The sequence below is a fragment of the Aedes aegypti genome, chromosome 3 (assembly GCF_002204515.2).
Source record: "Aedes aegypti strain LVP_AGWG chromosome 3, AaegL5.0 Primary Assembly, whole genome shotgun sequence".
Classification (NCBI taxonomy): domain Eukaryota; kingdom Metazoa; phylum Arthropoda; class Insecta; order Diptera; family Culicidae; genus Aedes; species Aedes aegypti.
In genome coordinates, this window is record NC_035109.1 from 100,915,292 (window position 1) to 100,928,126 (window position 12,835).

Here is a 12,835-nt window from a genome sequence, read left to right on the forward strand (position 1 = left end):
CAATGCCTGGATAGGATTGAGGGATCATTCCGTTGACTTTCAGCAGCGTGGTATTCTGGCATCTTTGCTGCTCGTCAAACTTCGAGTGGACAGAACGAAAACCTGTAACGACACAACAAGCTAGTTTCGAGGGGGCACAAGGTGGAGGAACAAACGACAAGACGGAGGAATCAAATATGGATTTCGGCTTGCTTCAAAAATTGTACACAAGCTCCATATACACATCTCTAATGTCTTCCTTTTCTGGCTTCCCTTGGGCTCTGAGAGATGCACTAAAACAGATCTGACAAAGTCGTATTCGGGGCATTCCCACACCACGTCATTAATATCTTGATAGACTGCATCACAGCTACAGTGATTGCTATTGGTGAGCCCTATTCGATGGATATGCAAGCCTAGAGCGTAGTGATTGGACATCAGTCGACACATGACCTTGATAAAATCTCGACTGAGGTCCAACCCTTTATACCATGGTTTCTTTGATACCTGTGGGAGAATGGAATGTAACCATCGGCCTAATTCTCCTGCATCCCATTTTTGTTGCCAACTGATCAAGGCTTGCTGACGAGCAATTGAGAAAAATTCGTTGAAAGCGATTTGTCTGTCATGAATATCGCCTTCCATAGTGCCCACCTTAGCAAGAGAGTCCGCTTTCTCATTGCCCGGAACGGAGCAATGAGAAGGGACCCAAACCAAGGTGATGTTATAAAATTGATTAGATAGAGCACTCAGTTTAGATCGTATTTCGCGGAGGAAATACGTGGAGTGCTTTACCGGCCTCATTGATCGAATAGCCTCTATGGAGCTGAGGCTATCCATAAAAATGAAGTATTGATCAGAGGGAAGAGAGGCAATTCGCTCTAATGCATAATGTATAGCCGCTAGGTCTGCGACGTATACAGAGCAAGGGTTTTGAAGTTTACGGGCGATGCTATGAAATTCATTAAATACACCAAATCCAGTGGAATCATTTGTTTTTGACCCATCAGTTTAAAACGTTCTGTCGCAATTGACGTGACCGAACTTGCTTGCAAAAATTTTGGGAATGTACTCCGATCGGAGCTGATCTGGAATTCCACGGATATCATGCCTCATGGTCAGATCAAAAACTACAGCAGAATCAGAGAAGTTGGAGAAGCAACCATGATAGGGGACATTCCAAGAAGGGTCAACCTCCAGAGCCATGTATGAATAGTACAGTGTTATAAATTTTTTTTGAGGATTTCGTTCGATTAGCTTTTCAAAATTGTCAATTACCAAAGGATTTTGCACCTCATAACGGATGAGGAACCTAAACGACAGTTCCACGAAACGATCTGATAAAGGCAGTATACCTGCTAATATCTCTAAACTCATTGTGTGAGTCGAGTTCATGCAGCCTAACGCGATCCGAAGACATCGATACTGGATACGCTCCAGCTTCAGGATATGAGTTCTCGCGGCGGATTGAAAGCAAAAGCTACCGTATTCCAAAACCGATAGTATTGTTGTTCGATATAGCTTTATCAGATCTTCCGGGTGGGCTCCCCACCATGTTCCGGTGAGTGTACGCATGAAGTTGATTCTCTGTTGGCACTTCTGATACAGATACCTAATGTGCTTTCCCCAGGTGCACTTGGAGTCGAACCAGACCCCTAGATACATATGCGACAAACCCTGAGTGAGTGCCTTACCCGTAAATTGCAGCTCTAGTTCTGCAGGCTTACGCTTCCTAGAAAAGACAACTAACTCAGTTTTCTCCGGAGAGAATTCGATACCCAGCTTTACAGCCCATGCAGACAAATTGTCCAGAGTATCTTGCAAAGGTCCTTGCAGGTCGTCCGCCTCTGGTCCTGTAACAGATACAACGGCGTCATCTGCAAGCTGTCTTAGCGAGCAATTTTCCATGAGACAATCGTCTATGTCTCTAACGTAAAAGTTGTAAAGCAGGGGGCTTAAGCATGAGCCCTGGGGGAGACCCATGTAACTTATTCGTGAAGTTGTTGAGTTTTCATGAGAAAAGTTCATGTGTTTCTCAGACAACAAATTGTACAAGAAGTTGTTCAAAATCGGAGAGAGTCCACACTCGTGGAGTTTGTCTGAAAGGACATCCATACAAACTGCATCAAAAGCCCCCTTAATATCCAATAATACTGAGCCCATTTGTTTTTTTTTTTTTGAGCATAGGCCAGTTGAATTTCTGTAGAAAGCAACGCAAGACAATCGCTCGTCCCCTTACCTCTGCGGAAACCAAATTGCGTATCTGATAGAAGGCCATTCGATTCAACCCATTTGTCGAGCCGATGTAGGATCATCTTCTCGAAAAGCTTCCGTAGGTCCGACGCGGGTTTTCCAGGCTTTTGAATGGCAATAACAATCACATGTCTCCTTTCATCCGGAACAATATTGCTTTCCAAGAATGCATTGAATAAGTTTAATATGCGCCTCCTCGCGACGTCTGGGAGGTTTTTCAGCAAATTGAATTTTATTCCATCCATTCCTGGGGCTGAATTGTTACATGAAAAGAGAGCAAATGAGAATTCTACCATTGAAAAGCGTGAATCCATTTCGGTTCTTTCATGTGAATATTCACGAAATATCGCCTGTACTTGAACGGAATCCGGACAGACTTTCTTCGAGAAGTCGAAAATCCATCGAGGCGAGCTTTCTCTGTCCTCGTTAACTGACGATGCGTTGCGCATTCTTTTACCAAGCGTCCAGAGCGTTCGCATAGAAGTCTCCCATGATAATCCGTTGACGAATTTTCTCCAGTAACCTCGTTTTTCGCCTTCACTAGACTCTTGAACTTACGATCGAGTAAGGTGTACCGCTCGTAATTATCCCGTACGCCGCGTTTTTGGTATGCTTTAAACGCGGTGGATCTTTATCGGTAAACTCCGGTACATTCGTCGTCCCACCACGGAGTGGGCGGCCGCCGACGTATTGATGCTCCCAGTATTGCGCGACGCTGTGCTTGAAGAGCACTGTTAATGATCCACCCGGATAAGAATCGATATTCTTCCAACGGAGAAAGCTCCTCGACCGACTGCTCGCGATCGGTGATCAACTCGGCGTATTTTCCCCAGTCAATATGTTTCGAGAGGTCATAAGCGAGGTCGATCTGGCGAGCTTGACACGAACTATTGGTAATTGAAATTTTGATTGGCAGGTGATTACTTTCCACGTGCAATCCAATGATTGTGAATTCGAACAGATTGAGAGGTCTAACATACTTGAAGGATCTGGAGGTTTTATTCTCGTTGCTTCCCCTGAGTTCAAAATTGTCAAGTTGAAATAGTCGCAGAGGTCATACAACATAGTTGCGCGATTGTCGTCCATCGATGACCCCCAGGCTGTACCGTGAGAATTAAAATCTCCTAGTATCAACCACGGCGCTGGCATAGCGCAGCATATAGCCGAAAGGTCTCTGCGAGATACTTTAGCACTCGGCGGTATGTATACACTGGCTATGCTAATACTTTTACTTCGGATTGTAAAATGACATGCAACTATTTCAATGCCTGTCATCGGGGGGAAATCAATTCTATAAAAGGAGTGAAGCTTGTTGATCCCCAAGAGTACTCCTCCATACCGATCCCCTCGATCCAGACGAACAATGTTAAAATCGTGGAAAGAGATGTCTTTATTTGAAGTGAGCCATGTTTCACAAAGAGCAAATATGTCGCAGCGGCTGCTGTGAATTAAAAATTTGAACGCGTCAATATTGTTGATAATGCTTCTGCAATTCCACTGTAGTACTTCGATCATATCCCCGACCTCGTTGGTTACTAGCCATCGAAAGATATGAACGAGTCAAGAATCGGCCAACTTGAAGCCAGTCGCTTCAGAAGAGGTTTCACAAAAGGAAGAATCATATTGATAAGACTTCTAATGGTGGGTGAGACTTCCAACGTTTCGAAGATGATATCCACTAACCCAGAAAGAGTCATTTTCCCAGAAGCCTCGGCCTGGTTTGGCCGATTTCCCCGGAAGGTTTGTTGGTTTTCTGAGGTTCTGGTTCTGAAAAATTGGGGCATCTGGGGTTTTTGATGCTCCCGGAAGTGACGGGAGGTCTCCAGACGAGAATGTAAAGCGTGGAGGTGAAGTCTTTTTGGTATTTCCGGCACTCCTTGATTTTACCAGAGGATTTTGAAGCGTTTGTTGGACAACAGGTACGTTCTTAGAAGCCTGCTGTTGCAAGTGCCGCTTTGTAGCAGCACGTTTCCTTTTCGAACCTGTTTCAATTATTGTGTACACTTCGCAATCCTCAGAGCCAGAGCCTTGATTATTATCCGGCAGAGATGCGAAGATGTTGTTGCTAGTGCTTGAAGAGGCTGATGGTGCAGCAGTCGGAGAGATCTTTTTCAAAATTTCTGCATAAGATCGCTTCGACCGCTGTTTCAAAGAGCGCAAGGTATGTCGCTCTTTTTCAATGTAGCCTGCCCACAGCACACACTTTGGATCCTTGGTACAAGAACCCTCGATGTGTTGCTCGCCACACTTGTTGCAACGTGGTTTATTGCAACAGTACAATGAGGTGTGACCCAGCTGTTGGCACTTTTCGCAGTGCATAACCGTCGGAACACGCACAGGTAATCTAAGTAAACCAATCACAAGAACATCCGGGAGAGCTGACCCAGAGAAAGTATTTCGAAATGAATTTGACGGCTTTTTTGAGCCATCCGGTGACACGTGATTCATTTGGATCGCATCAAGTATTTGAACCGGAGGAACGGCACGATTTTTAAACCCCCCCCAGTTCCAGACATGATGTCGGAACGTGTCAAAAACGGTTCGGTGACAACACCTATGTATGTAGAATACGCTCGGGATGTAAACATGGTACTCCATCAAAAACAGCTCAAAGGCAGCAATCTTGTTACCCTATTCGCGATCACTCACTGTGATGCGCAATTTGTCACGCCTGGGAGAAGCGACCTCGATTATGCCTCGGAACGACTTTGTCAGATCTTTTTCAATTTGTAGTTTGTTAAACGGTTTTCCTTTGGGCCGAAAAAAAACCAGAAAGGGACCCTTAGATCCGAGTGGATAATCTAGCCTACTCTGATCGTGGCTCGACGCCCTCTGGTCTTCTTCGATTTTAGTCGTTTCTCCTCATCTACAAGCTCGTCGTTAGACACTTGCCAGTCATCGGCGATTGCTTCTGCGTCTTCACCGCAAGGCGCTGGTGGCCAGGATGTAGAACCGTGTTTCGGGAAAAGACTTTGTACGATCACCTTCAGCTTGTCTGGGCACATCTCAGCTGACGTCGAAGGGCCCTTGATCTTTGGCATAACGTCTCAATACGCATTACCTCACGGATTGGTATCTGCTTCTCGGAACAGTTTTTTGTAGCAATTGGATTTACTTTGCTTGATCTCCCGTTTGAGTGCGGTCCTAGCTTCTCGAAATGCTGTCTTTCACTCTTTCCTGTCTCTGAGTCAAGTCGTGTAAAGAAGACCCCGATTCAAATATGACGTCCATCGTTTTTTTGGGATTCCTAGACCCCCCCTCTGTCACTCTTTTTCCAACACCTTATACACGTACGTTGACCCCCTCCCTCTCCCCCAAATTATGGACGTCATTTTTTTATTTTTCTTCAAAACTATCGAAGTTTGGGTAGAGTAGTGTCAGATCGGTTGAATCTGTTGCATGTTCCTGTGGAGCGTGCAACGAAATCAGGATCGTGTCCGGTTCGCGTAGTAGTCACACTATCGGTATCGGTCAGCCGTGCTTACATATGCATATCAAATTATATCTTTATCATTTACCAAAACGAATCCTTTCCTTTTTCCAAACTCCCAGTGTTTTCTTGTGGAAGTGCAGAGAACTCCTCGGCTTCCAGATAGCAAGTAACACGTCAACATTTCTCTCCCATCCTCGAATTGACCTGCATTCGGACGCAGCCGGCGCCGGTATTGTTTGTTATAATAATAAGAGCACCAGTACTTACACATTGAAGATGGTACAGCTGTTCTTGCAATAACGGAGTAGCAACTGCGGGCGGTCAATCATGCTCATGCTCATAACTATCGAAGTTTGGGTGTTAAACTTCATCATTAGCAAAAGCTAACTCAGACATCGTCGTAAGGAATCATTTGTAGGATATTAGATACCTAGATGACGGCTTCAGTTACTGAGTTGTGAACAAGGGTATTTTATAAAATGGAAAAAAAATCGAGCTTAGGGAATATTGTCAACTATTCTTTTATTTATAGGTGGCCAATACCCTAAAAATTTGTTGATTTGATCAGGTCTGAGCTGCTTTTTAAAAATGATTTTGTTCGTTTCCCAAATATGCCAATTCAAAAGAAAATTAAATATATCAATTTGAGGCCGGTTCGACGGGGACCTCCGAAAAATTATCCACAGACAAAACAACACTTTTTCCCATTTGTTGGGCGGATACGGATTAAATTGGAATTTTCGTTTTTTGAATGGCAACGAGAATGAGCTATTTGATTTTCTAACATCTAATAACATACATATAGCAGTTAAGTGCACATTTCAGCAGATATCATATAACTGATCAATAACGACGCCGGCCAATTTTTTACAGTCAGTTTGGACGGGGAAGGAATGTTAGTGTGTGATGATTGTTGCTTCTAGAGACCGAGAATGCCTCTGTATATTCACAATCACCAAGGGAAATGTATTGATTAGTGAGGGAGGAGAATGATCTGGAAGTCACTTTTGGTCGGTGATGCTTAAAACAAGTTTTGCATTTTTGAACCGCAGTGGAAACAACAAAAAAGTAAAAGATTCAAAAAAGGTACGCCGTAAAAAAAGGTTATTTTAGTAAAGACGAAAAAATAAAGGTATGTTTACATTAAAACTGTTCGAAAAATGAATGAGTAATATCGACACTTGTAGTGAGGAACCATCCAAAGTGAGTTTGAAGATTACATAACGTAACATTCCCAAAATAAGACTGTATTATCAAAAGCATGAAACGAGCTCACCAGTTCGTAATCCACCTTCGACTGAACACCAATATCTTTTTGCCCTTGAACAACGCGAACCGAACACGATTGGTATTGATTATTTAGCTCGCTCCATAGTGGAATAAAATGGACTCGAAACGGTTCCTTTTTCGCGCGGCTGATTCATTGACTGTTATGGCCCATTTTGCCCTGCTATGTGCTGTATTCTGGATTAATGGACAATCGTGATTGATTGCGGCTTATTTGACATATTCTAGCGTAGACATTGGCGTAGCTAGGATTTTTTTCTGGAGGGGGCCTAGGGGGGGGGGGGGGCAGCAAATACTTGTTTTACAGAAGTAATGTCGGTCGCAATAATCACGATTTTCACAAATTTCGTAGTTTTTTCAGATTTGTATCGATATTATTTATTTCTTATTTTGTCTCATTTCACGGCATATCAGTGATATTTGTAAATTTCAATTATCGCTACGAAAAGGATTCATTATTGTTGTATCCAGTCAAAAATCTATAGAGAATTCTAGCAAAAAGTTCATAAGGATTGTCTTTTGTGTTTCTTCTTTGATCTTTTCAGGTATTCAATCATGTGCTTTGAAGAGTTTCCTCTGAAAATTCCTACAGGAATTTATTCATGAATTATGTTCGCACTTTTCAGCGCTTTTTTTCAAGAACTCCTTACTAGTTTTCATTGAGTTCGTCCTGGGATTCCCCAAGAGAATCATTGTCAGACTTTTTGATCTCATCAGATAATTTCTTGGAGAATCTCTATCAAACTGCTTAAAAAATCGAATTCCTAGTTATATTCCACAAAAATTTCATGAGCACTTTAAAAAAAAATAATTGGAAAATGTTATTCAAGATTGCTCAGAGAAGCTTTCCGCAATAAACCTGTATTTTTTTTAAAGATAATTATTTTTTGATTTATCTAAAATCAAGGTGCAGCATCTCGCATTCCTTTAAAAGTCTGTTGAAAATTTTTATTTGTTTTTTTAATTTTTCAAAAATTCCTAACTAAGCAATACTTCCAAAAACTTTTCCGTGAAAATAATCAAAAATCCACGAGTAATTTGTTCAGAGATTTCTTAGAGAATTAACTTCGTAGATTCATCTGAAAAAAAAAATACCAATACCAATACCGCACTAACGATTCTTTTGGGATTTTAATTGAAGAAATTTTTCATCAGATTCACTGAGCACTTGCAATTCATTCTTAAACTTCTAAAAAAAATCTCCAGAAGTTCCATCAAGAATTCTTTCAGGTTCTCGAAATAATTCATTTTTTGCGAATATAAATCTCAGGACTCTTCCATAAAAAAAAAAACATATAAAAATTTAAACACTCTCCATTTTTTGGTTCAAAAACTACTCCTGGAATAACATAATATTTTTTAGGGATTGCTTATGAATTCCTCTATGAAGCACTCCACATCAGATTTCTAAAGAAACAAAAGGTTTGAAATAACTTTGTTGGTAATTTTTGAAATAATTGCAGCTTAAATATAATTCGGAAAAAATCATTCAATTCCTGCCGTAAAATTTAAGAATTTCTGAAACATGTTAACAATGTACCTCACAGTAAAGCTTAAGTGGTTCTTATAGGAATTTACTACATGAAATCGTGTTCTTTTTCGAAGTCTTTTATAATAGAAAAAGATCCGTGTTAAAACGTATGGAATTTTTACTGAAAGTATTTGTAATTAGAATTTTATATAATATATTCAAAGTATGAACTTTAAAGATTCATGATACTATGGTGAACGTATTGATGTAGAAACCATTTTTTCCTACCTCTATAATTTCCAAACAAACTATTTTGAAGGTTTTATTATCGACTATTTTTTAGTACTGTAGAAGTTCAATGCGAAAATATGAGATTCTTATTTAAATCTTAGGGGAAACTTTTGCATTACTTTTAAAACTTGTTGAGGAATTCCTAATGGATTTTCAGGAATCAGAAACCATACGCATAAAAATTCTGTAATTTTTCAAAACATGTATAATTTACCTTTTTTAGATTCTTTGAAACGTTGCTTTTTGGAGTATTTACAGATTTTTGTATGAGGTTCCTCAAAGTGTTATGCGAAGGATGGAGAAACAACAAAATGTTGAAGCAAGTCGAACAATAGGTGGGCAATGGTACAATGAAAGATAGTTTAAATTTTTTTAAAAGGTAAATTACAGGATAGTAAAAAGTTCTATAATTAATTAACAAATATAACAAAATTCTAAAGGTCCATCAGAATCTTCTTTAGAAATTATCCTTAAAAGCTATCCTTCCTTGATTTCTGGTTTTCTAGAATTCTGCCAGAAAGCCTTTAGAAATTCAGCTTTCTTATCGCACAAAAATTCAAACCAAAAACCAATTTCTAAAGAAGTGGTTTAAGGAAAATCAATAAAAATTTGTTTATGAATATCTTCATAAATTTTCCCCTTCCCAGTTATTTTGCTATAGACTATTCTATCATTATGCTAATTTCGGAAGCAAAATTTTCCTGGGGGTTTTAAACAAATTTCCTCAAAATATTCGAGGGCAAGACCATTTTTTCCAATTCTTGAATTATCCGGGGATATGAACCAAAATTTCTAAAAAAGAAAACAAAGAAGACATTTTGACGCAATATGTGCAATATTTTGGAAATATTTCTTAAGGACTTTTGATGAAATTTGCGGAAGAATTTGTAATAAAATTTTTGGGAAAACTATTTAAAGCAATTCAAAGAAGAATTTGTAATAGAACTTTCAGCGAAATATCTCTGTATTAGATTTCACAGAATTAACGAGCGAAAACTGAACTTTTGAAAGATTAAGTAAAATTTTTAAGGTAAATCAGGGAACATTTTCTGAAATCAATTTGATAATAAAAAGTAGACAAAGAAGTTGATGTCCACCAGGATGAATTGAAAGTATGAACAAATCCCACAATATTGACTAATTTCGAAGATATTTGCAAAAGTTCTGAAGCCACCCTTAAATATTCCTTGAGGTGTTTGATTTTACTAAAATTTTATAAGGTACACCGGGGCAAGTTGAAATGGCTGGCGTAAGATCAAATATAAAGGTATCATAGTGAAATGGTAATATGATAAGAAATATTAACACAAAAACATTGAGTTAATAAATGGTCCAAACGTTTGGGAAAGAAAAATCTGCCGATATTTATTGGCATCATATTCAAAACTTGGCATTTCATATTACCCCACCCGTTTCAACTTGCCTCGGTGTACCTTAATGCATATCGAAAAAATTGTGCTACAAATCTATTGAATATTATTCAAATAATTTTTGAAATAATAATCATTCTTGAAAAAATATAATTTAAGCAATAAATTTATTCATGCAAAAATACTTAAAAAATTGAATCAAAATCAATGAAAGCTATGGTCGATTTTGTTACATGTTTTTCACGTCATGTTAAATTTCTACCATTCATTTAAAGAAAACCTGGCCATGCCGAAATTCCTTGAAGGTAAAGCCTTATTTTTCGACAAGAATTCCCGCTATGTATAACCTGAGAAATTCCTATAGTAACTTTGTCTATTTTTTCAATTATTTTTTTTCGGGCATTACACGAGTTGAAGTTAATGTATGGATTTATTTAGTGGATTCTCATAAAGGTAATCATCATCACCGAACACCTCGAGCAGGGTAACCTCCAAAAACATGAGAAATCAGAATGCAGTGCTGCTCTATGCTGAAACAGAATTATTTGGATTATTCAAAAAAACAACGAGTTTTTGCAATCAAATTTTTATACCACGGTATTTTTTACGATGGATATGTCGAAAAATTGCGCTTACCACATACAACAAGAAGCTAGTTCTAACAGTTACCAATCGATCGACAGCCGGACAGATAAGCTTTCGGTTATCGCGTGATTCACCAAAGTCAGAACGCTGATGCTGTATATGACAAGCGAGGTTTTCTCGCTATAGTGTTCTACAACATAAAATAATGTAACTACTGAAGAAATGTTTGTTTATAACAAGAGTCTTGTACATTGGATTCAGAAGATTGTGCTGCATGTTAAATTGTTTGTTTGTTTTTATTTTTTTTTTATTTTATTATCATCAAAAATTCTGGGGAGGGGCCTGGATGGTTCTGGAGAGAACCCTCCAAGCCCCCCCCCCCCTGTTCCTACGCCAATGAGCGTAGAATAATGTGAGTTAAGAGCGAGTTTACTTCATTTAGTGTCATTGGCTGAAAGGGCTTATTTTACTAAATTTATTGTATTTGAGAATATTTACAAATGATTGTGGCAGCTCAAATAATTCTAATGCAGAATCTGCTGAAAAATGTAATGGACCAAATTTAAATCAGTCTAAGTGACTATAAGAGCCTAGTTGGCTCTATTTTGCCCTAAAAAAATCAATTTCGTAATACTACAAAATATTTATAATTGATAACGGCTCACCAAATGTTTTTTTTAGAAGAATACTGCGGAGCACATTTGGAAGGACCGGTTCGGCCTAATGGCAAATCTTCCAGGCCAAAAATCTAGAGAACTAAGACAATTCTATGACCAGCAAGTGACCAATCGATCAAATTTTCATTACAAACCGTTGTCTGGTTCTCTATATTTGTGCTCTTGTGAAATCGATGTATGTCTTCAATGCATCTTAACTTTAATTTAATTCTATTTAATAAAGAGAATTGTATTGTCAGAACACCTAGATATCAGTAATGTATACAACATTTGAAATGATAGTAATAAATGAACTAACAAAATGCGAAATGTATACTCCCAAAATGTATTGCGCATATGCCCGAAATGCATTTGCCAGGAATGCGTATACCGTATGCGTAAATTCCAGACAAACAAACGTAGCACTACATCCAACTGCCAGCGTCGACATTGTGGGCCCATTCTTTAATTTCGTTTATCTGAACGGGGTGAATGGATGTCCATGGGAGATGTTACAGCACTTACAAAAATATTATTAAAAAGTGTCAAGAGGTGGTAGATGGCTGCTTCAAATTGCAATTTTAAGCATTATGAAATTGGTGAGAGAGCCTTGACAATGATTGAGCTTAATTAGCCTCGTGGCAAGGGTTATGAAACATTGTAGAGTGTCCGACATTGCGTACAAAAAAAGTTCACCGACGAGGATGGGATTCGAACCCACGCGTGCAGAGCACATTGGATTAGCAGTCCAACGCCTTAACCTCTCGGCCACCTCGTCGCTATATCACTATAGCAATAGGGTAAGCGTTCTATGAATTCATCTATATGTTAATCTTACTTATGAGCGTTTTTTGTGTGCTTTGGTAAACGTATGAATATGCATGATAACGAAGGAAAACGAAATCAAATGGCGCACATGGGCCATGAGATCATCGATGGAACAGTTACTCTATTCCTATTTTGTCGCACAACGTTTCGAGTGGCGTCGTTCATCTGTTACGTATTTCATTTTCTTGCCTCTTGTGAAACATTCTGGTTTTAATACAATTAAATATGGTTTCTGCTCATTGATTCGGTAATACATCGACTCGAAGAATTAAGAAAATTACGAATTGTAATGTACGATTAATGTGCAAAATAATTACTAAATTTACAATGGCACAACCATTTGTCGTGGCATCCAAACTGCACATTACCTATCGCAAAAAACAAAAACCTGATTGATTCATTACACATATCGAAAATGATTCCTAACAGTGCATAGTGCCATAAAATGGTCCTTATTGCAGTCGCAACTCGTAAACGTCAGCTGAACGTTGGGAATAATTCAAATTTCAAAAAATTATCCTCGCCTTCGGGTGGGCTAGTCTGGCCCCGACAAACTGATGCACATCTGAAGTGGCACGCCTTCATACAAAGGTTCAACAAAACTCAAAAATGTCCTAAATCGATTGAAAACGATAATTTACCAACATAACTTGAAAGCAACCTTCATGGAAATAAATACCTT

The 12,835-nt window shown here is 38.9% G+C and overlaps 1 non-coding gene across 1 annotated transcript; it reads right to left on the bottom strand.

Moving 5' to 3' along the window:
* Positions 1–12,021: 12,021 nt before the first annotated feature.
* Positions 12,022–12,103, bottom strand: Trnas-gcu. Its single transcript has one exon. It is a non-coding gene; the product is annotated as a tRNA-Ser (tRNA).
* Positions 12,104–12,835: the final 732 nt, after the last annotated feature.